The sequence below is a fragment of the Notolepis coatsorum genome (assembly GCF_963971535.1).
Source record: "Notolepis coatsorum genome assembly, chromosome: 6".
Lineage (NCBI taxonomy): Eukaryota > Metazoa > Chordata > Actinopteri > Aulopiformes > Paralepididae > Notolepis > Notolepis coatsorum.
Window position 1 is genome coordinate 62,127,376 of NC_140170.1, and position 23,868 is coordinate 62,151,243.

The 23,868-nt window shown below is 43.5% G+C and overlaps 1 protein-coding gene across 1 annotated transcript in view; it reads left to right on the forward strand.

Moving 5' to 3' along the window:
* epha8 (eph receptor A8) overlaps nt 1-23,868 on the forward strand; it is a gene marked incomplete at both ends in the record, with an annotated part of 275,829 nt that overhangs the window by 153,858 nt on the left and 98,103 nt on the right.

Consider the following 23,868-nt stretch of genomic DNA (forward strand, 5'->3'; position numbering starts at 1 on the left):
GAGGTTCTGGCGCGGTGGTGTCAGGAGTACTGCCTCTCCCTGAACGTCAGCAAAACAAAAGAGATGATTGTGGACTTTAGGAGGTCGGGGGTCAGGGACTACAGCCTCAGCATCGACGGGGCACCGGTCGAGAGAGTGAACAGCTTTAAGTACCTCGGAGTCCACATATCCGAGGACTTGACATGGACCACACACATTGACAGTGTAGTGAAAAAGGCACGGCAACGCCTCTACTTCCTCAGGCGCCTAAGGAAGTTCAAAGTGAGTCAGAAGATACTCAAGAACTTCTACTCATGCACAATAGAGAGCATCCTGACTGGTAACATCACCTCCTGGTTTGGGAATAGCACCGCACAAGACCTTAGCAGACTACAGAGAGTGGCCCGTTCAGCCGAACGCACAATTGGAGGTGGACTTCCCACTCTCCAGGACATTTACAACAAGCGTTGCAGGAGCAAGGCTGAGAGAATAACTCTAGTCACCCAAACAACTGCCTTTTTGAACTGCTGCGGTCAGGCAAGCGATACCGGAGTCTCATGGACAGTACAGAGAGACTCAGAAGGAGCTACCCCAGGCCATCAGGATGCTCAACGACAATGACACTATTTAACAACCCATCACCTACACTCACACTCACAGCACACACATCCACACGCACACACTCACTTTAAAGATTTGCACTACAATTCATACCTCATTGCACCTTACCCTAAGTTGTACCTGATCCCATTGCTGCATTGTACCTCACTGTTACTCTTTTTTTACTCTGTATTGTATATTGTATGTATATGGATTGACTGAACACTTTTTGTTTACGTACTCTTGACTTTTTCTATTTTATGCTTTTTATCTATTTTATCTAGCACACTCTCACGAGCTCATACAGAAAAAAGCATTTCATGGAAGAGTATACTGTATTTTACTATGACAACTATTAAAGAAACTTGAAACTAGGTGGAACTAGGGTTGAATACTGTACATCTCAGGGAGGACTATATAGACACTACGTGGAACAAGGTTGAATACGTCTCAGGGGGGACTATAGACACTACGTTGAACAAGGTTGAATACGTCTCAGGGGGGACTATAGACACTAGGTGGAACTATAGGTTGAATACATCTCAGGGGGACACATGAATAAACTTCTCGCACTGTGAAAATTATTATTTTGGCACAATGTATTCACAGGTCTAAACAAACAAAATTAACGGAAACTTTCAAAACCAAAGATTCAGAAAAACTATTCGCTATTGAAATTCGATTGAAACAAGCCCAGAATCAGTTATTTGTGTCATATTTGGACAGCAACTGCCTGTATTATGAGTAAATATTGGGCAAATAGTAAATAAGTTGTGCAAAAAAATTCTCAAGTCCCATCTCTGCCTGGGTAACCGTCGGGACAGTGCTGGGCAGTGATGTGCTGGGGACGCTCAGTCTGGGCAGCAGCATGCCAGTAGCCTGTGGGGGACGACAGTGGCTCAGAGCAGTCGTCTGGTAATCCGGATGTTCCCGGTTCGATTCCCCCTCCTCCCGGGCAGCGTGTCGAAGTGTCCTTGAGCAAGACACTTAACCCCTAATCGCTCCCGATGAGCAGGTTGGCACCTTGCATGGTTTCCTCCGCCATCGGTGTGTGAGTGAATGGGTAAAATATGAGGAACAAATTGTAAAGCGTTATATAAATGCAGCCATTTACCATTTTACCTCCAAGTTTATTATTTAGTTTCAGCTAAATCTCTTCACATACCGGAATGTAGGGCTGACCCTATTAGTCGAATAGTCGACTAATCGATCGAAAGGAGCCGTAGTCGACTGCCAACATCTTAGTCGAATGCAAAAAAAAATTAAATAAAATGTATTATAATATATATATATTTCTTTATACATTTTTTTTTATCATTCTTTCCAAAAGAAAAGAAGCCTAGAAGCGTGGCTAACGCTAATGGCACACATACCACAGGCCTAAGAAAACAGGCACAGAGGCACTGAAAGAGGATTTCACCCATCTAATGAACACACTAGACTAGACAAATATCAAGATGTATCCATCAGTGGACCAATTGCATGCTTTCGCAGAGGACAAGAAGCCTTCAGTCGACTCCTTCAGACATTAAGCACCCCCCACAGCCCAAATGGAATGATAAAAAATTATGAAAAGAAATATTATACTTATTTTTTTCCATAGTCGACTAATAGTCGACTAACGGCTCATTTTGGCGACAACAAGTCGACTATACAAATCCTTAGTCTGGGACAGCCCTACCGGAATGTAACCCAAATAACAGGAGCGGTATACTGTGCGCTGCTGACAGAGTACAGTAAGTTACGTTACAGGGACGGCACGTGGCTGGAGACTATTCATCTGTATAATCCAGGACAAGACGAGATAGGAGGGAGACGATGCACAGCAGGCAGTGAGCTCACACAAGGACGCCGTCAGCGTGCCACGCGCCCACCGCACCTGCTGCCGCTGCTTCAGACGCAACCTCTGCCACCAGGCACATTAGGGACTTAACAACATCACATGTAGTCGAGTGTAGTGGAGTATACAGTGGCAATGACATTCCTCTGTGCATAACTTGATGGAGAGGACGCAGATCTGGGTGCTCTAGAGGTGAATGTGTACGTGTGATTTGTTACACACGGAGGAATGCCTATCATTTTGATCTTAACCACCTTCCAATCTTAAAGGAACACGCCAACATTTTGGGAAATTAGCTTACTGTCTTCTCCAGAGAGAGAGACAATAAGATAGATACCAGTTTCCTATCTGTGCGTTCTTACTTGACTTAATCCTCTTTACCCCGTTGGGGGGCATAGGGCGTCCACCAGAGCTCTCCATCTCACTCTCTTCTGGGCCAGGGCCTTTGCTTCTTGCCAGCTCACTCCGATGTTCTTTAGGTCTTGGAGTGTGGAACGTCTCCAGGTGTTTCTCGGCCTGTGAATGTACATGTGATTTGTTACACACGGAGGAATGCCAATCATTTCGATCTTAACCACCTGTGAAAAGTGTCAGGGGATGTAAGGTATATGGTGACACATGACATCTTTACAGACGATTTGGTATTCATGAGCTATATCATTAGTCTGTCAACCATGAAGTCACGTAAAGATGGTCGCTCAGGCGGGAAACCACACAGCTCCTCAACAGCGCCCACATTTACAGATTTCCCCAGATCTTTTTCTCGTTATATCAAGATCTTTTCTCATTATAACAAGATATTTTCTCGTTATATCAAGATCTTTTTCTCATTATATCAAGATCTTTTTCTCATCATATCAACATCTTATCTCGTTATAACAACCGGACTGAATACATTGTTTATCGAATTAATGCAATACGCTTCCATACTGAGGCTGTTCATACTCACTATATTGTTCCAAGTTGACAAGCAATCCCCATCCATCCATTTATCCATCTACCTATCCGTCGTCATGGGTTATGGACGGTACATCCATCCTACTGCCTAGAGCAGGTCCTAGGGCGTACTGAGCAAATGGGACATACATTAATTGGAAGGGGACAGCTTCATTTAAACTGGATATATAGCCTTCGAGTGTGTGTGTGTGTGTGTGTGTCTCTGGGTTGGATGTGTGTTACACTACCCATGGCGGAAGTTGCAGGTGTGCAGCTATTGATGAAGTTGTGCGTTAGAAGGAGTCCAGTGGTCGGTACAGTAACTGGACTAGCCTATAGTGAAGGGGGGGGGGGGGGGGGGGGATCATCATGAGTGTCCCATTTCCACAGCTGATCTTAGCGACACACTCATCCATCACTCTGACAGCTGTGGCGGTTCGTTAGTGGCTTCATGTGTTCCCAGGGGAACCGGCTGGGGTTCCACGGACAACTCTGTCACTTGGATTTTCGGGGTGTGCTTGTTCCCTCGCAAGGTCAGATCTCAGCGCTGCTCAGAGTGTGTGGACACTAGAGCTTGTACAGTATATTCTTAGACAACATTTAGAAGAAGAAGAAAAGAATTCGACACATCGGAGAATCCCGGGAAGTGTATTCATGAACCATGAAGCATGTTTACTCAAGGTTACATTTATTTAATGTATTTTTCTGTATGTTGGTGCAATTTGTTTTGCTTGTTTGGGTAAACTATGGATTTGTCGGTCAACCAGCACCTGCTAACGGGTCGGACCCTTTAGCTCAGCTAGTTAGTGTAAACTACAGTCAACCAGCACCTGCTAATGGGTCTGACCCTTTAGCTCAGCTAGTTAGTGTAAACTACAGTCAACCAGCACCTGCTAACGGGTCGGACCCTTTAGCTCAGCTAGTTAGTGTAAACTACAGTCAACCAGTACCTGCTAATGGGTCGGACCCTTTAGCTCAGCTAGTTAGTGTAAACTACAGTCAACCAGCACCTGCTAACGGGTCTGACCCTTTAGCTCAGCTAGTTAGTGTAAACTACAGTCAACCAGCACCTGCTAATGGGTCGGACCCTTTAGCTACTGAAGGCAAGGGAGAACAGGTGGGTTTTGAGGCGAGCTTTGAAGGTGGAGAGTGTAGGGGAGTCTCTGATGATGATGATGGACTGGGGGAGGGAGTTCCAGAGTCGGGGTGCAGTACGAGAGAAAGCCCGATCTCCAAAGTTTTTAAGCTTGGATGTCGGGACAGTGAGGGAGGCAGTGGAGGAGGACCGGAGGGAACGGGTGGGGCGGTAGGGAAGAAGGAGATCAGTTAGGTAGGGGGGGGCCAGGCTGTGGAGGGCTTTGAAGGTGAGGAGTAGTGTTTTAAAGTTTATGCAGTGTTTGATCGGGAGCCAGTGGAGGGAGTGGAGGACAGGAGTGATGTGTTCGCGGGACCGGGTGTTAGTGAGGAGGCGGGTGGCTGAATTTTGGACCATTTGCAGTTTATGGAGGGAGCGGGAGGTGATACCAGTGAGGAGGCAGTTGCAGTAGTCCAGGCGGGAGGAGATGAAGGCGTGAATGAGGGATTCAGCAGCAGGGGGGGAGAGGCAGTGACGGATTTTTGCAATGTTGCGGAGGTGAAAGTAGGATATTTTTACGATGGAGCGGGGGTGGGGGTCAAATGAGAGGATGGGGTCAAGGAGGACACCAAGGTTTCGGACTAGGGGGGAGGGGGTGATGGTGGAGTCGTTGATGGTGAGTGTGATGGGTCCGGATCTGGTGAGGGTGGTTTTGGTGCCAATAATGAGAAGTTCAGTCTTGTCACTGTTCAGTTTGAGGAAGTTGTGAGTCATCCAAGTTTGGAGTTCGGTAATGCAGGATTCGATGTGACTGAGGGGTGGGCTGTGGGGGGATTGTGTACTGATGTAGATTTGGGTGTCGTCAGCGTAGCAGTGGAAGTTGAGGTGGTATTTACAGATGATGTGACCAAGGGGGAGAATGTAGCAGATGAAGAGCAGGGGGCCAAGGACTGAGCCTTGGGGGACTCCCTGTGTGACTGGGGAGGGGGAGGAGGTGTGGCCGGAGAGGGAGATGAATTGGTGTCTGTCTGTAAGGTATTGAGGAGAACCAGCCAAGTACTACTGCTACTACTACTACTACTACTACTACTACTACTACTACTACTACTACTACTACTACTACTACTACTACTACTACTACTACTACTACTACTACTACTACATCCACATCTCCGCGTGGATGACGACCAACCACCTCAAACTGAACCTAAGCCAAACAGAATTGCTCCACCTGCCGGCCAAATCCTCCCCCCTAACCGACCTTTCAATCACAGTCGAGAATGCAGCTGTGACTGCGTCCCCGACCGCCAAGAACCTTGGTGTTGTCCTCGACGACCAGTTGAACTTCTCTGCTCACATCGCAGCGACGACCAGAACCTGCCGATTTCTCCTGAGCAACGTCAGAAGGATCCGCCCCTTCCTGACAAAAGAAGCCACCCAACTCCTCGTCCAATCAACAGGCATCTCCCGCCTCGACTACTGCAACGCACTGCTCGCTGGCCTCCCGGCCACTGCCACTAAGCCTCTTCAACTCATTCAGAACGCAGCGGCCCGCCTGATCTCAAACCTACCGAAGTCGGCCCATGTCACCCGACTTCTTAGGGACCTGCACTGGCTCCCCATTGCTGCACAAATCCGCTTCAAGGCCCTCGACCTAGCATACCATGCAGCAAAGGGAACCGCTCCCGCCAACTCCGGTCAATGGTCTCTAACTACACACCCTCAAGACCCCTACGCTCTGCATCTTCTGGCCGCCTCAGACCTACTCCTATCCAAGCTCCGGGAGGGTCATCAAAGAGAAGTCGCCTATTCTCAGTCCTTGCCCCACAATGGTGGAATGAACTACCCACCCCAGTTAGGACAGCCGAATCACGTCCAATCTTTCGCTGTCGACTAAAGACGCACTTCTTCAACCATTATCTGAAAAAAAAAAAAAAAAAAAAAAAATTATCTAACCCTAACTAACCGTACTGTCATGCACTTGTCCTAATAAACTAACCTACACTGTAGCACTCAACACTTTGATGAACATTGTTGCTCAGCTGATAGAGTTGTGCCCTTCCTGATGGTTTGTCGTACCGAACTTGTAAGTCGCTTTGGATAAAAGCGTCAGCTAAATGACTAAATGTAAATGTAAATGTACTACTACTATTACTACTACTACTACTACTACTACTACTACTACTACTACTACTACTACTACTACTACTACTACTACTACTACTACTACTACTACTACTACTACTACTACTACTACTACTGCCAGGGCCGCCTGGGAGAAATGCGAGGCCCTGTGCGAGATTTAACGCGAGCCCCCCCCCCCCCAAAGGTTAAAAAAAAATAAATAAAAAATTATATATATATATATATATATATATATATATATTTTTTTTTTTTTTTTTTTCATACAGTCAACATATTCTTAAATAATAGCGCTGCCCGAGGCGGGGCATGATACAGTCAACATATAGCAAAAGAGAGAGCGAGAGAGAGCTCCCGTTCTACAGTCAATATACAGTGTACAGAGAGAGAGAGAGAGAGAGAGAGAGAGACACATTAGAAAGAAATTGAAATGCTATTTGGCCCTAAACAGAGAGTACACAGTGGCAGAATACCTGAGCACTGTGACTGAAGATCCTTGACTATACAGACTCAGCGAGCACAGCCTAGCCATCGAGAAAGGCCGCCATAGGCAGACTGTGTGTGTTAGAAAGAGAGAGAGAGAGAGAGAGCATGTGTGTTAGAGAGAGAGCATGTATGAGAGAGAGAGAGAGAGAGAGAGAGAGAGAGAGAGCATGTGTGTGTGTTAGAGAGAGAGCATGTATGAGAGATCAAAAAGGACAAAGATCAACACTTAAATCCAAAGAGAAGAGGGTCTATAGAGAAACCAAAGCAGCAAGGAGCCAATGGCCGACATCAGCTAAATAGGCTAGCCAGGTACTGTGACACACACAGCTTTGGCCAACGGCCCAACGCTACCCAAGCTACACAAACGACCAAGACATTCACACACAGCACATGTCGTATCTCCAAATGTTGTGAAGTAGCATATGTTTTGCCTGGAAAAAAACATCGTTATTAACAAAACATTCGGGAGGGGAAGGAAGGAAGAGTGGGGTAATGTCATGACATTTTCATTAATCTTACCTGCACGAGGAACGCAGGGCGAAAGGCCGCAACACAGGTCTCCACGTTGACGAAAGGCCTCTCGCTGGCGGGACAAAAAGAAGCTATGGCCAGAGCCTTGTCATGGTGCAGGCCCGACTACATCTTCTGTCAAAGGGCCTGCTATTCTCAAGGCTAACTGATAGCATCAAACGAACGTTCCCAGCTGACGCTAAACAGCTAACTGGCTAACAGTTAGCTCAATCAGGCACACACCGTTAGCTACTAGTAGTATTAGCTAGTCGACCAGTTTGGCTCCAGAGAGAGAGAAAGAGAGACAGGTCCACGGCGGGTATATAATCATAGGTTGACTCACCATAACGCAGTATCAACGCCGGCGCCAATGGTAAAGTTGGAAGGAGACTTTCTTGGCCCACGCCACGGTGTAATTTCTTCTTCTTCTTCTTCGAGTACTTTCCGGCAGACTGGACACCTTTCGGCGTATTGCTGCCTAACAGATTTATCTGCTCACAAGTTCTCTTCTCCTTCTTTTGAAAAGACATCCACTCGCCTCGCCTCGCTCCTCTGAATAGGTTAGCTAACGCTAGTTAGCCTTTAGCTAAGCTAGCTACTAGCCGACATCATCATGGCTATACCATGACAAGGCTCCGGCCATTTGTCCCGCTAGCGAGAGGCCTTTCGTCAACGTTCCTTGGTGACCGACCGACTGATAATGATGATAATGACCGACCTCTCTCTTCGTCTTGGCTGGCATAACTAAGCATAGTCAAAAGCTGCACGCGCGAAATAGTCAAACGCAGCTGACTCACGCGGCGCCGGCGTACTACTACACATGATGTAAGTAAAACCACTCCCTTCGTTGAAACCTGCCTGCTGCTGCAGAACCCCAGAAGCTGAGCTCCAATAGTGAGTATGTCTGCAGTACTGCAGACCCAGGAACAAGTCAGACACATTCTACAAACGTGTCTAATGTGAAATATATAAGCATATAAGCAAAACTAGATTTTAGGTCTGTGATGAAAAAGGGCCTCGCGGGAAGGGGGGCCTCGCAAAAAAAAAAATAAAAAAAAAAAAAATTATAATTTTTTTTTTTTTTTTTTTGCGTGGCCCCCCTTCCCGCGAGGCCCTGTGCGACCGCACTGCTCGCACACCCCCTGAGGCGGCCCTGACTACTGCTACTGCTACTACTAGTACTACTACTACTACTACTACTACTACTACTACTACTACTACTACTACTACTACTACTACTACTACTACTACTACTACTGCTACTGCAACTACAGTATACTACCATTGCTAGTTACAACTACAATAATAATAATAATAATATTTTTAGTATTATTACTATTGATTTCACCTAGCTCACACACCAAACTCCTCCTTTATTAATTGTATTACACAACATATCTGCAAAATATGAAGAGTTGAAGATCAGAACCTACTCTCGTCCTCTCCAGCTCATCCCTCGCTCTGCTCAGGTGTGGGACAATGATGTGCTTTTCTTCAACTCCTCTTTTTCCAACCTGTTTATTTACCCACTTATACAGGGAATAAATCAAGGTCAGCCCACAATGCAGCACACGGCTATTATTAAGATTCATTGTGATGCAAATTCTTCTGCAGCGGGTGCACCGCACTGACAGGCACTGACATACCAGACAATACATGGACACACCAACTCTTTGGGGGGGACACATGCACACACACACACACACGCACGCACACACACACACACACGCACGCACGCACACACACACACACACACACACACACACACACACACACACACACACACACACACACACACACACACACACACACACACACACACACACACACACACACACACACACACATTCATACTCACATACACATAAACATACTGACAAACGTATGAACTGAAGTGCATATGACAGTGTGTGCACATGTGAGAACACCTCGGGAATAGAGAAGTGTCCTTCCTTCTCCATCACTTTTCCTGTTGTCAGTCCATACTGCCCCTCTTCCTCTCCCTCTCTCTCTTCTTCTCTCTCTCTTTATCTTCTTCTTTCTCTTTCTATTCTCTCTCTTTATCTTCTTCTTCTTCTCTCTCATAGTCTCATTATCTTCTTCTTATTCTTCTTCTCTCTCTTTATCTTCCTCTCCCTCTGTATCTTCTTCTCCCTCTTTATCTTCTTCTTCTCTCTCATTATCTTCTCTTCTCTCTCTTTATCTTCTTCTCTCTCTTTATCTTTTCTTTCTTTTTTTCTTCTCTCTCTTTATCTTCTTCTTCTTCTCTCTCATAGTCTCATTATCTTCTTCTTCTTCTCTCTCTTTATCTTCTTCTTCTTCTCTCTCATAGTCTCATTATCTTCTTCTTCTTCTCTCTCTTTATCTTCCTCTCTCTCTCTGTATCTTCTTCTCCCTCTTTATCTTCTTCTTCTCTCTCATTATCTTCTTCCTCTCTCTCATTATCTTCTTCTTCTTCTCTCTCTTTATCTTCCTCTCTCTCTGTATCTTCTTCTCCCTCTTTATCTTCTTCTTCTCTCTCATTATCTTCTTCTTCTCTCTCTTTATCTTCTTCTCCCTCTTTATCTTCTTATCTCTCTCTTTATCTTCTTCTTTCTCTTTCTCTTCTTCTCTCTCTTTATCTTCTTCTCTCTCTTTATCATCATCATTATTTTCTTCTTATTTATCTTTATCTTCATCTTCATCTTCTTTTTCTCCCTCTTTATCTTCCTCTTTATCTTTATCTTCTTCTTTATCTTTATCTTCCTCTTTATCTTTATCTTCTTCTTTATCTTTATCTTCTTCTTTATCTTCTTCTTTATCTTTATCGTCTCCTTTATCTTTATTGTCTTCTTTATCTTCTTCTTTATATTTACCTTCTTCTTCTCTCTCTCTGTATCTTCTTCTTTATCTTGATCTTCTTTATCTTTATCTTCTTCTCTCTCTCTTTATCTTCTTCTCTCTCTTTATCTTCTTCTTCTTTATCTTCTTCTTCTCTCTCTTTATCTTCTTCTCTCTCTTCATCTTCTTCTCCCTCTTTATCCTCTCCTTATTTGTCTTATCCCTCTTTATCTTCTTCTTCTTCTTCTTCTCTCTCTTTATCTTCTTCTTCTTTATCTTATTTCGTATTATCAACAACAAATTATTTACCTCCTCTTTTTCATCTTCTTCTCCCTCTTTACCATCATCACTTTCTTCTTCTAAACATTCTTCTTCTCCCTCTTTGTCTTCTTCTTTATCGTCTCTTCCTCTTCTTGCTCCCCCTGCTGCTCCTCCTGTATACTGTCATCTCCTCTGACAGGTGCCAGATGAGTAGTGCATCATAACTGAGAGCTAATCACTGGGTCTCTGCCCTGGCCTTCCAGTCCTCTCTCACATCAGCGTGTGTGTTGATAAGTGTGTGCCTTTACTATGGTGATATCAGACAGTGTGTAGGAATATACCGTATCAGTGTGTGTGTGCGTGTGTGTGTGTGTGTGTGTGTGTGTGTGTGTGTGTGTGTGTGTGTGTGTGTGTGTGTGTGTGTGTGTGTGTGTGTGTGTGTGTGTGTGTGTGTGTGTGCGTGTGTGTGTGCGTGCGTGCGCACGCTCCAGCTCTGTCAGAGACTTCAAAGAGCTTGCCGCCTCTCTCCTTGATGAACGAGCTGTTTCGATGTTTATCGTGACCAGTTTCTCAACCCAGGGGCTTCACACAAAAATACCATCAAGGGATGAAGGGATTAACTGGATACAAAAAGAGAGAGAGAGAGAGAACAGTCTGGGATAAATATTGCAAATAGTAATAGTTTTTCGTTCTCAAGGGGATCTGGCAATGCCGGGGGTAGGGAGGGGGGGGGGGGGGGGGGGGTGTATGCTATCGCCCCCAGTCTGTTAATCTGTTTGTGTGTGTGTGTGTGAGAGAGTGCGTCTGCATGTGCGTGTGTGTTTGTTAGAGTGGTGAAAAATATAGATTCATGAAAAAAAATCACTATTTCACACGGGGCCGTCCTCATTCCACATGTTTTTGTGTATACTGTAAAATTGATTGTCTTGTTGCGCGGATAAACTCCTTCCCGTCTCACAGTGTGATTTACATGCCTGTCAGACACACACTGCGGCCGGGGGAGCTTGTGAGTGCTGTCTCGGGGCGTCCTGTTAGCTCAGAGCTGAGCGGTGCAGACAGTCTAGTTCAGGCTGCTGCGTAGCGGATGCTAATCCAATCAAACTGACTGCCATTTCCCTCTGCCCCCGCTGTTATCTCTCACTGTAAACAAGCTAGTAAAGAAATGTAACAATGAAAAGCCTTGAGAGAACTCACCCCAAACATGGTTTCTATAAAACCAAGACAAAATAAATGTAGGTTATCAGTGGATTTTTTCAGGGGGGGGGTGGGGGGGGGGGGGGGGGGGGGGGGGGGTTATAGGCACCCCCAAAACTACCAGTGTTGTCGCGGGGCGCGCGTGTCACGGATATGTGGTGTCAACAGTGTCGTCATAGACGCACACAGTAAGGCGGTTGTTAGTATCGGTGCATTTCTAGTTTCTACACTGACCTGAAATTACCGTTACACCCTACATAAGCAGGGTAATTTGGAGACATTAGGAAATCTTGAGATGGAAAGATTAAAATACATGCGTTAATTGCTCAGTGATAATTAGGGCCGTTTAGAAAAAAACTATCCAATTTATCCCCTCCAATTGAACTCCTGTTATCAACCGCAGTACATGATTAGGAGAGACGGGATGAAAGGTGACCTGAGAGGCGTGGTTTATGGCGATTGGCGGCACACACAATCATCATCATTAACAAGCGGCCCTGAGTAATCCTTTTCAAATAAATGTCCAGCATCCACAAAATGTTTGTTAAAAGCTAGAAACTGTTCATTTTGATCAGAAATCAAACAGCCATCAACATGAATATGTGTGGGTAGTGAAGACTTTACTGTCTTCCAGCATTTTGCTGGTTTGAGAGGGAGCTAGTAATTAGGTCTAAATGATAATTTGACTTGGCTTTCCTCACAGCAGAAGTACATCTATTTCTGATTTGTCAAAACAACAGCCAATGCAAATGATCTCAGAGGAGACCAGGCACTATTCCCACAAAGCTGACAGCTTGTGTGAGAACCATATAGAGTGTTACTCTGACTCTGGAAAAAGTCCAGTGCCACTTGAACAAAATCTGTCAAAAAAGCTTGCACACGTGTGAGACCTTGTTTTCTCCAATCACACACTTCTGATACGTGCACTAGGGCAGTGATCACCAATCCGTAGCTCAAAGACACCACAGGCAATACTTTTATTAATTATATTGTAAATATATATATATATATTAATCTTCTTAATAAAAATGGAGGCAGGATGGCCTAGATGTAAAGAGGCTGGCCAGTAACAGCAAGGTCGCTGGTACGATCCCCAGCCTCGACAGGATTGTATATCCAGCTGTGAGCTGGTGACTGAAGGGTGGCTGGTATTACATCTATGGTGCCCACCATCTCTGCCTAAGTGTCCTTAAGCAAGGCACTGAACCCAAAAAACTGCTACAGGTGTGCTGCACTGCGGGTGACCCTGCACTCTGACTTCTCTGATGAAATGCATGTGTGTGGGACTGTGTGTAACTAGGGGGGATATGAAGACTGTGTGTATGTGTAACTAGGGGGGATATGAAGACTGTGTGTATGTGTAACTAGGGGGATATGAAGACTGTGTGTATGTGTAACTAGGGGGGATATGAAGACTGTGTGTATGTGTAACTAGGAGGGATATGAGGACTGTGTGTATGTGTAACTAGGGGGGATATGAAGACTGTGTGTATTTGTAACTAGGGGGGATATGAGGACTGTGTGTATGTGTAACTAGGGGGATATGAGGACTGTGTGTAACTAGGGGGGATATGAGGACTGTGTGTATGTGTAACTAGGGGGGATATGAAGACTGTGTGTATGTGTAACTAGGTGGGATATGAAGACTGTGTGTATGTGTAACTAGGGGGGATATGAGGACTGTGTGTAACTAGGGGGGATATGATGACTGTGTTTATGTGTAACTAGGGGGGATATGAAGACTGTGTGTAACTAGGAGGGATATGAGGACTGTGTTTATGTGTAACTAGGAGGGATATTAGGGATGTGTGTATGTGTAACTAGGGAGGATATGAAGACTGTGTGTAACTAGGAGGGATAATGAGGACTGTGTGTATGTGTAACTAGTAGGGGTGTAACGGTACACAAAAACCATGGTACGGTACGTCAATGTTCGGTACGGGTTTCCGGTACAGTGGGGGAAAGTTTGGCTTTCCATGTTCCACTCAGGGGTGATGTAGTGTGCAGTAACTAATTGTACTTGTAGGGCTGTCAACGAATATTCTATATCGAAATTAATAATCGACTTGTAAAAAATATATAATAATAATAATTATATTAGATTGTAAAAAAAAACAGCCCCCGGTGGGCGGTCGTTAGTGGTTAACATACCATTGTATTCGTTCGGTACACAGCCACTCGGTACGGTACGGTACACACTGAAGCGGTTCGGTACGAATACGTGTACCTTTACACCCCTAGTAACTAGGAGGGATATTAGGGCTGTGTGTATGTGTAACTAGGAGGGATATGAAAATACAAATTTCAATTGCCTTGTGTACTACATTAAAACAATAACAATAAAATTATCCTCTTCTTCTTCTATATTTATATTAATATATAGTCACACCCCTACTATAACTGAACCCTCAGAGCAAGAAGTTCAACACATCTTAGCCTGGTGACAGAATCTAGTAGTCACAGAAAAAACTGAATCCTGCATAAATAACCACCCCTCCTCCCCTCCCAACTCTATTCTAGTTGTAGACGTGTACGTCTCACACTTTTCTAATTGATTGATTGATTGATTGATTGATTGATTAGGCGGGGTGGGGGGGGTAACTGTACATTGGATTATCGACTAAACCTTACTTGGTCCCAAGAAGAGGGTCTCGTGTATTATTGGGTTTAATAGGACATTTACATTGGAGGGGGTTGCGTTAGGACATTTACAGTTTCGAATTGCAGTCTCTGTCTAAGGCCAAGATTCACTCAAGACCAGGACATGGGGATCAGTCTGGAGAACTAAAACATTAATAGGATCCAGTTTTTGGAGCAAACTTCTAATATTGAAGTGAACTAGGCTATCCCCAGTCCATTTGTATTCTTAAAGGCGAGTAGGTCAAGTGGAGTGTTTGGAACAGGAACAGGAATAGCAACAGAGGCTGTGGGGGGATTGCAATTAGATTAGAGACATTAATAGTGCAATTTGAACAATGAGTAGGGTATCTAGCCGTGACAAGAAATAATATATTGCTCAGCCTCGATAAAGGATTCTATTAAACCAACAATGCTGGGTGGGGTATAGTATTCACTTGTTTTTTTTAATAGCAAAAATGTTATAATTATGCTCTCACTTTAATACCCACCAAAGGAATACCTTATACCTGTATCACTGTACACATATTAATACTGCAACTCTGTAGATACATCTGATTAGCACTATTACTCAGTAATACAAATTTATATATTTTATACCCAGTGTAATCACCTGTACATTGTATATTACTGTTGCACTTTACTGTTACATTTGCACTCTGGTTGGATGCCAAACCTATTTTCGTTCTGTACTTGTGCTGTATAATGAAAATACATTTGAATCTAATCTAATCTAATTTTAGGTATTCAACTGAATACGATGTGGAGGCGAATGGAGTTTATCAATCTATAATTCACGGCACTGCTTGAAAAATGCCCACCAGCTGTGTGTGAGAGCGAGTGACTGTACCGACATGTCTGTTTTATGGAGGGTACATTTCTTTCTACCTTCTATTCCTCAGTTTTATTAAGTTATGGATTTACTTGTTCATTTAATTAAATTAAAGATTAAAAAAAAATTCACTCTTTGTTAGGCGTTGCCTTGAACCCAGCAAACATTGACCTCACTTGGTAAAGCTACACAAGTGGCTTAATGTAAACCACAATTTACTGAATATATCAATGAGCTACACATCACCACAATACTGCTCATCACAGCAGGGAGAACACGATAAGAGAGGGCACTGAAGGTGGTTTAGGTGAAGTGTACTGCTGTTGTCGTGTGTAGCTACTCTTCCTGCATAATGTTAGCAGTAGCTGTAAACAAAGAGTTCTGAGAACAACGATTAATCTCACTCACCAAAAACACATTTGAAAACCGCTGCATTGTCCAGGAATCAAAGCAGACAGGACAAAGGTGACCAGCAGTCAGTTATCTCAACTCCTTGCTGTCTTTGATTGAGCCAGGAGTCCCTATTCCCCGTACCTGGTTCAACTAAGTCGATCAAGATGTCATTATCCAGATTCAGTTAACCCGATGTTTGAAGCCGGGATTTTCCTGTTCCTCGAAGGTGGATTCAGTCTCGTTAACTCAAGCCAGACTTGAGACCCAGGATAAGTGCGCGCGGCCGCTCCAGTTGAAAAGCCAGCACGTATCGAGAGCAGAGATCCTGATTCTCTAGCGGCATTGATTGATTAATTGATTTAAAACTTTATTAACATATTGCAGTACGGCTCAATCGCCTCGCCGACAAGTTAAATGCGTTATCTATAGGCTAATTTTAAGTCCCTCATTACCTCAATCAATCAGATTATATTTCTTTAAACTTGCCTGCTGGATTGAATAATCAAATGAGATCTTGCTAGCGAAAATAATTAGTTAAACTGTTATACAGAATTACGATACGGCTCTCTTACCCATTGATTGATGTGTGGTCAATCTTTTACTTATCTCCACTGTGGTCTAACGGGTTCTTCTTTTGACTTTCACGCAGACGACCGGGGTTCGAAACCCTAGTCTTTTCCTTCTTTTTGCAATATAGGAATAATTCAATTTGGTGCACGTTGAGAGCTATGTAAAGAATGACATCCTCAATGCATGTAGATTTATAATATTTTAACTTAAAACCAGGCTACTTTGGCGTATAATCATTAATATTGTATTCCAAAAAATTATATTGGAAACACGGGGTTTTGAACACCGGTCGCTGGGTTGCCAGGATTGAGCACTACCGCTGGGCCACTGTGCCAGATGGGATAAATTCATTGTTTATACATTAATGAACGAGAGACCTGTGTTTAGAATATTCTTTATTTTGAATGAAGTTTTATTTCTTTATCCTCATTCATTAATGTGACGTCAACGGCTCATTCAATTTCTCAAATCCGTCAAACAGCGCATCTCATCAGACATCTTAATCCCAGTTACAATTAAAATAACCACATAATGTGTACATCGCACCGAGCGAGCGCCACGGTATATATAACATGCATTATTTAGGACAAAGTGAATTTAGTATCAGCATTTTGGGTCTATTTTACATTTCAAAAGCCCCCTCTGGAAGAATGGAGCACAAAAACGTAATTCAGAATGGTATAATGCAGATCGTAGACTGTGGGAATAATTTCAGGAAACGGGCTGTCACTTCTTTGCGGGGGCGTGGCGATGGTTGATCCGGCTAACTTGAACTTAAACCCTGCTTTCGACCAGGCTCAAACTTTTGGATCTGTTGTCATGGTGATTTGGATAATCCAGGTACGGGGAGCCGGAAAGTCCGGCTTAAGTCAGACTTAACCGAAAGTTATCCGGCTAACTCAGTTATCCAGGTACGGGGAACGGGGCCAGGAAGGAGGAGGGACAGATATAATTCCGTATCGCAAAGCTGCATAGTAGCATCCGTGACTTAACCACTTTCTCATCTTTGAGCTACACATCTGAATGTGAAAATATACTTAAACCAGAATAAAAACATCTCATATACTGAATGAATGAATGAATGAAAACTTTATTTAACATATTGCAGAATGGGTACAATACAGTACGGCTCAATACGCAGACCAGAGAAAGACGTGTGTCTTGTTTACATCAGGGTCCCTGTACTGTATGCATTCAAACCAGTCATGTAGTCTAGAGGAGATGATTTGATTTGCCTCAATTAAACTCAGGTCCCACTACAGTACAGACATCACACATGGCGTTTTCGGAAGATTTATAGGAGCCGCGAAAAAACACAAATGAATGGTGTTTGTAAGCCTAATTCAATAACCAAATAAAACATTTTGTTTTGTTTTATGAGGATTTAATACATGCCAGATGCAAATTCAACCCAGTTTCATTATGGTATTACATTTATGGGAAAACAACATAAGTGTGCAGTAAAAGTGCGGCTGGGTAGCGCAGTGGAGAATGCACTCGCCTACCACCGCAGATACTCTGGGATCGAATCCAGCTGTCAGCGGTACCTCTGGCTTGGTCAGTCGTCCCGGGGTATGTGTCCTGGTCGTTGTAAACTGCAATTCCTACTGGTCGGTCGAGGTGCCTGTTCAGCAGGGAGGGGATCTGGGGGAGATAGCGTGAACCTCCGCATGTGTTACATTTAGTCCTCGCTGTCAGGTGAAAAGAAGCGGCTGGCGACTCCACATGTATCAGAGGAGGCATGTGGTAGTTCTACACCCTCCCTAGGCCGACAGTGGGGTAATGTGCGCAACGACCAGGAAGGGAATTGGCATAACGACTAAATTGGGATGGGAGAAAAATACAGAAAAAATATTATATAAAAAAAATTTAAAATAAGTGTACAGTAAGGGGAATGAACTATTTGTGTGCAACCATCTCTTCATAAAATGTTGAGGTCTTCTGTACTACTCACGGGAACTCAGCTAGCAGGCGTCTTGAAGCTACTAGCTAATTTCTTCAAATTGCTTGCTGCTCTGTGATGATTATCCTCCTCTTCTGCTGACCGGCCACAAGGATGGTGGTTATTACCACTGTAGTAAAGCCATCAGCTGCAGCAGGGTCGATTTCCGGTTTAAATAAAAGTCGGGTCCCTTTTCAAAATAAAAGTATCGCACATCACGGTCTGCATCGTCCCATTTTAGTTATTGCGATGTCATGATGTCATGTCATGATGTACAGTTACACCCCTACTTATTAATGGATCAAGTCACAGTTGACCAGTAATGTGATAGCATGTACAATAAGGCTGTATATACCATATATATATATTCTTACCTGACTTGTCTGTACATACCTGCATATAATCCTTTTTACATATGTGTAGTACTATATCTATATCTGTACATATCCCTTACCTACTATAGTTACGCTGCTGGCCAGTATGACTTACTACCATAGTGTCTTTATACTAAGGCTGTCAAAGTTAACGCGGTATTATCGCGTTAACGCACAATTCTATTAACGCCACTATTATTTTTAACTCACGATTAGAATTTTTTAATTTTAATTTTTTTACTTATTTTATTTTTTTTTACTAGACTTCACTCAGGTGTATTATTGATACTCTCATTGATACTATAGTATGTTTCTGACTCAAAGTGTGTGTGTGTGTGTGTGTGTGTGTGTGTGTGTGTGTGTGTGTGTGTGTGTGTGTGTGTGTGTGTGTGTGTGTGTGTGTGTGTGTGTGTGTGTGTGTGTGTGTGTGTGTGTGTGTGTGTGAGAGAGAGAGAGAGAGAGAGAGAGAGAGAGAGAGGGGGGGGTGAGAGAGATGAGGAAGGGGCAAGAGAGAAAGAGAGCTGGGAGAGTGTGGGTGAATGTAAGTTCCTAACGTTTTCTTTCCCCTATTATTTCATGAACACGTTATTCATTGTTTTAAATTATTATTTTCTTTTAAGTTATTTTGTGCATCACTCTGTTTTGAATTTGATGCAAATTTGCAATGCATGAGGGTCATCCTTTTGTGTTAAATGGCTGCATAAAGCAAGCATTTGTTGACTCTCATGTTAATAAGAGTATTAAAACTTGGAACTTGAAAAATATCTGTTTAAGGTATATAAATTTTTATGCGATTAATCGCAAATTAACTATGGACAATCATGCGATTAATAAGATTAAATATTTGTATCTATTGACAGCACTACTTTATACATGTATCACTGTACATATTAATACTACAACTCTATACATACATCTGTTTAGCACTATTACTCGGTAATACTAATTAATATATTTGATACCCAGTTGAATCACCTACATTTTATATTACTATTGCACTTTACTGTTACATTTGCACTCTGGTTGGATGCCAAACTTATTTTAGTTGCACTGTACTTGTGCTGTATAATGACAATAGATTTGATTCTAATCTAATATCATGTTTTTCCATAGTTCTACCATGTAATTTTATTTTGAAAGTGGTTACTTATGTTCGAAGAAAGATAACTAAAATCCATGCAAGGGCTCTCTCAGCGACAGGGGAGTTTTCCTGCGAATGGTGTGAAGGTTAACCAGAGACAATTTCTTTTATTTTTTTATATGTTTTTACTACCGGGCAGTCCAGTAGAGAGAGAGAGAGAGAGAGAGGAAGAACGGGAGAAAGAGCGGGGGGAAGACATTCTGCAAATGACGCCCGGGTCCAGGAATCGAACCCGGGTCGGCCGCATCGCGTTACATGGTTCGCCACTTGGGCGCCCCAACCAGAGACACATTCATAGACAGGCAGCTCTCAATGCCCAGGTGAGTCTAATTGGGCTGACGAGCCACCCACTCTGCCATGCTCCCTAGAGAGGCAGCAGACTCGCCAATAAGCAGGGAGAGTGGGTGGCTTGTCAGCCCAATTAGACTCACCTGGGCAACGAGAGCTGCCTGTCTATAAACGTGTCTCTGGTTAACCTTCTCTCTCTCTTCTCCATCTCCTCTCACCAGGTTATCCCCCACCCATTGAGTTATCTTTTTCCTACTTACACCACACCGCACCCCACTTCACCATTCACTCATCCACACACTGCATTCATCACTGATTCTTATCCATATTCATTGTTTATTTGATTGATTGTTTGTTTGTTATATAGGTTAAAATAAATTATTCTATTATTCTGCGTGGACTCCCTTTTTGTCACAATTGACCCGTTTGTGACAATGGAAACGCTGGCCAGGGTTCGTGCTAGAGATCTGCAGACACTGCACCAAAATAACTCAAAACGCGGTGCCTTTCTGTCCGTCTCGTTCTTTTCGCTCCAAAAGTTCCATCCCGTCGCCGAGTCTATCCTCGACCGTCGCAGACTTCATGGTCGTTTCCGCCGCCGTTCAAGTCATTAAACACTATAAATGATCTCCTATAAACTTAACAAGGCAAGGTTAGGACACCATTAAATCCACATATAACCGCAAGCCTTCGGGGAACCATAATTGTCCTCGGAGGGAAGAGCAAACAGTGGCCCGACTGTGTACACTTGTGTGTATGACTGATACACGCGGTTAGGGGATTGGTTTACCCTTGCCCCATTTACCACCAGAGCAGCCTATTAGCTGCCTCAAAAGAGAATATATTTATCAGAGCCGCACCCTCTATTATTAATCAACCCTTGAGTTGAAAGTGAATATGTATCAGGAAAAAACGGAATAAAGTCGAAACAGTCTGGATCCCGGCTGGGGTCCCATCGGGATGATCAACAGTGCACCCCCTCTTCAGCCCAAATCCAAGCTTTCATCTCCCCCTTCCACCCCCCCCCCCAGTCTGCCTACTTATAAAGGGCTGTAATTATACATAGACTTTGAGGGAGATGTCACAAAACAAATGCATTAAAGGCAGAGAGACAACACAGTTCGCTAAAAGAGGTACTTGCTTCTTGATATGCATATCTCACTGTAGCGCAATGGCTCTCTATCTCTCTCTCTCTCCCTCCCTCTCTCTCTCTCTCTCTCTCTCTCTCTCTCTCTCTCTCTCTCTCTCCCTCTCCCTCTCCCTCTCCCTCTCTCTCTCTCTCTCTCTCTCTCTCTCTCTCTCTCTCTCTCTCTCTCTCTCTCTCTCTCTCTCTCTCTCTCTCTCTCTCTCTAACTCTTGCCCTCAATTTCACCATGTTCTGAGTGGTTATTTAGCACTGAGCCTTCCCTGCTCACTATATATTAATTTATATCAGTCTTTCTTTGTCTGTGTATTTGTCTGTCTTGTCTGTCTGTCTGTCTGTCTGTCTGTCTGTCTGTCTGTCTGTCTGTCTGTCTGTCTGTCTGTCTGTCTGTCTGTCTGTCTGTCTGTCTGTCTGTCTGTCTGTCTGTCTGTCCTGTCCGTCGTCCGTCCGTCCGTCCGTCCGTCCGTCCGTCCGTCCGTCCGTCTGTCTGTCTGTCTGTCTGGTCTGCAGGTCTGCCAGGTTCTGGTCTGTTTGTCAGACTCTCTCGCTTTTTATCTATCTCTCTTTCTGTCTCCCTATCTCTGCCTGTGTCTGTCTGAGCAAATATAATCTCTCTCTCTCTCTCTCTCTCTCTCTCTCTCTCTCTCTCTCTCTCTCTCTCTCTCTCTCTCTCTCCCTCTCTCTCTCTCTCTCTCTCTCTCTCTCTCTCTCTCTCTCTCTCTCTCTCTCTCTCTCTCTCTCTCTCTCTCTCTCTCTCTCTCTCTCTCTCTCTCTCTCAATTCAATTACATTTTCAATTCAAATGGCTTTATTGGCATGACGTAACTTGTACATGTTGCCAAAGCAAATTATTAATATTAACATAAACATGGATTACAAAACAGATATCAATGACAAAGTACATACAAAATATCATCATAAAATAAAACATCAAATATTACAGCATAAAAGTGTCAGGTGACTGTCACTCACTGTCCCTCACCCTCAGTCTATGGCAGGCAGCAACATAGACTGCTGCTAGCTCACAGCTTGTTGAGTCCTCCCCTAGTAGGACTGGTAGTTTTTCTGTATCTGTTTTTTTTTTTTATGCGTTTCTCTGATATATTTATATCTCAGTAACTCAGTTTCAGGCTCATTGAGGATGCAATGACAGCACAGCCTTTGCTCTGCAGGAAGCCAGGTTTTCCTGTGCCTCCCCTTTTCAATAGCGAGGCTGTGCTCACTCAGTCTGTATTTTGTCAAGTTCTTTTAGTGTTGTCACCAGGTCACCATGCTCAAATAGTATGCTATGGTGTACTGTCGATTTAGAGCCAGATAGCACTGCATTTTGCTCTGTGCTTTTGTTTGTGTTTTCCAATAGGTGATCTAGTTTTGTTTTAGCTGTGTAGTAATTTGATTTATTGCTGATTGGTGATGTGTTCTGTTCCTGAGGTGTGTTAATAGAGCAGGTTTGTGGACTCAGCCTCAGGACCAGCTGGATAAGGGGGTTCCTGATGCTCTTCAGCTCTTGGCACTGCAGGGCTTGATAATGGTACGAGAGGGGGTCACTTTGTTTTAGGTGTGTCCAATAGTTAATTGCTCTTTTTTGTATTTTTAGTATTAGTGGTTAACGGCCTAATTCTGCCCTGCATGCATTGTTTGTAGTTTTCCTCTGGACATGTAGGAGAATCTTACAGGACTCTGCATGCAGGGTCTCAATGGGGTGTTTGTCCCATTGGGTAATGTCTTGTTTTGTAAGTGGCCCCCACACCTCACTGCCATAGAGTGCAATTGGTTCAATAACACATTCAATTAATTTTAATCAAATTCGAATTGGTATTTCTGTTAGTATATATTCTTTTTATGGCATAGAAAGCCGGCGTGCTTTCCCTCTCAGCTCATTGACTGCTTCCTTAAAATGTCCAGTTGAACTTAGTTTTAGTCCTAAATAGGTGTAGTTTGTGCAGTACTCTACATGTTTTGTACCAATTGAGAACTTTGGTAGGACGTCCTCAGATCTGAATCTTTTTTGTAATATCATTATTTTGGTCTTTTTGGGGTTTACTGCCAAGGCCCAGGTCTGACAGTAATGCTCTAGCAGGTCCAGGCTCTGCTGTAGGCCGTCTGCTCTGGGGGACAACACAACCAGGTCATCTGCAAAGAGCAGGCATTTCACCTCTTGATTGTGGAACCTTACACCGGGGGCAGAGGACTTTTCTAGTATATTAGCCAATTCATTAATATAGATATTGAAGAGTGCCGGGCTGAGGTTGCAGCCCTGACAAACGCCTCGCCCTTGGGTAAAGAATTCTGTTCTTTTTTTGCCAATTTTTACGCTGCACATATTACCAGAATACATTGATTTAATAATATCATATGTTTTTACCCCCTACACCACTCTCTATAACTTTATAGAACAGTCCTGTATGCCAAATAGAGTCAAAAGCCTTTTGGAAGTCAATAAAATAGGCATATATTTTGGTTTTATTTTGGTTTATATGTTTATCAATTAGGGTATAGGGTGTAAATGTGATCGGTTGTGCAGTGTTTTCGTATAGATCCAATTTGGCTTTTACTCAAGACATTGTGCTTGGTAAGGATGTTTAAAAGTCTGGTATTCATAATACTACAGAAAACCTTCCCCAGATTACTGTTCACACAGATGCCTCTGTAATTATTAGGGTCAAATTTGTCTCCGCTTTTATAGATTGGGGTTATGAGTCCGT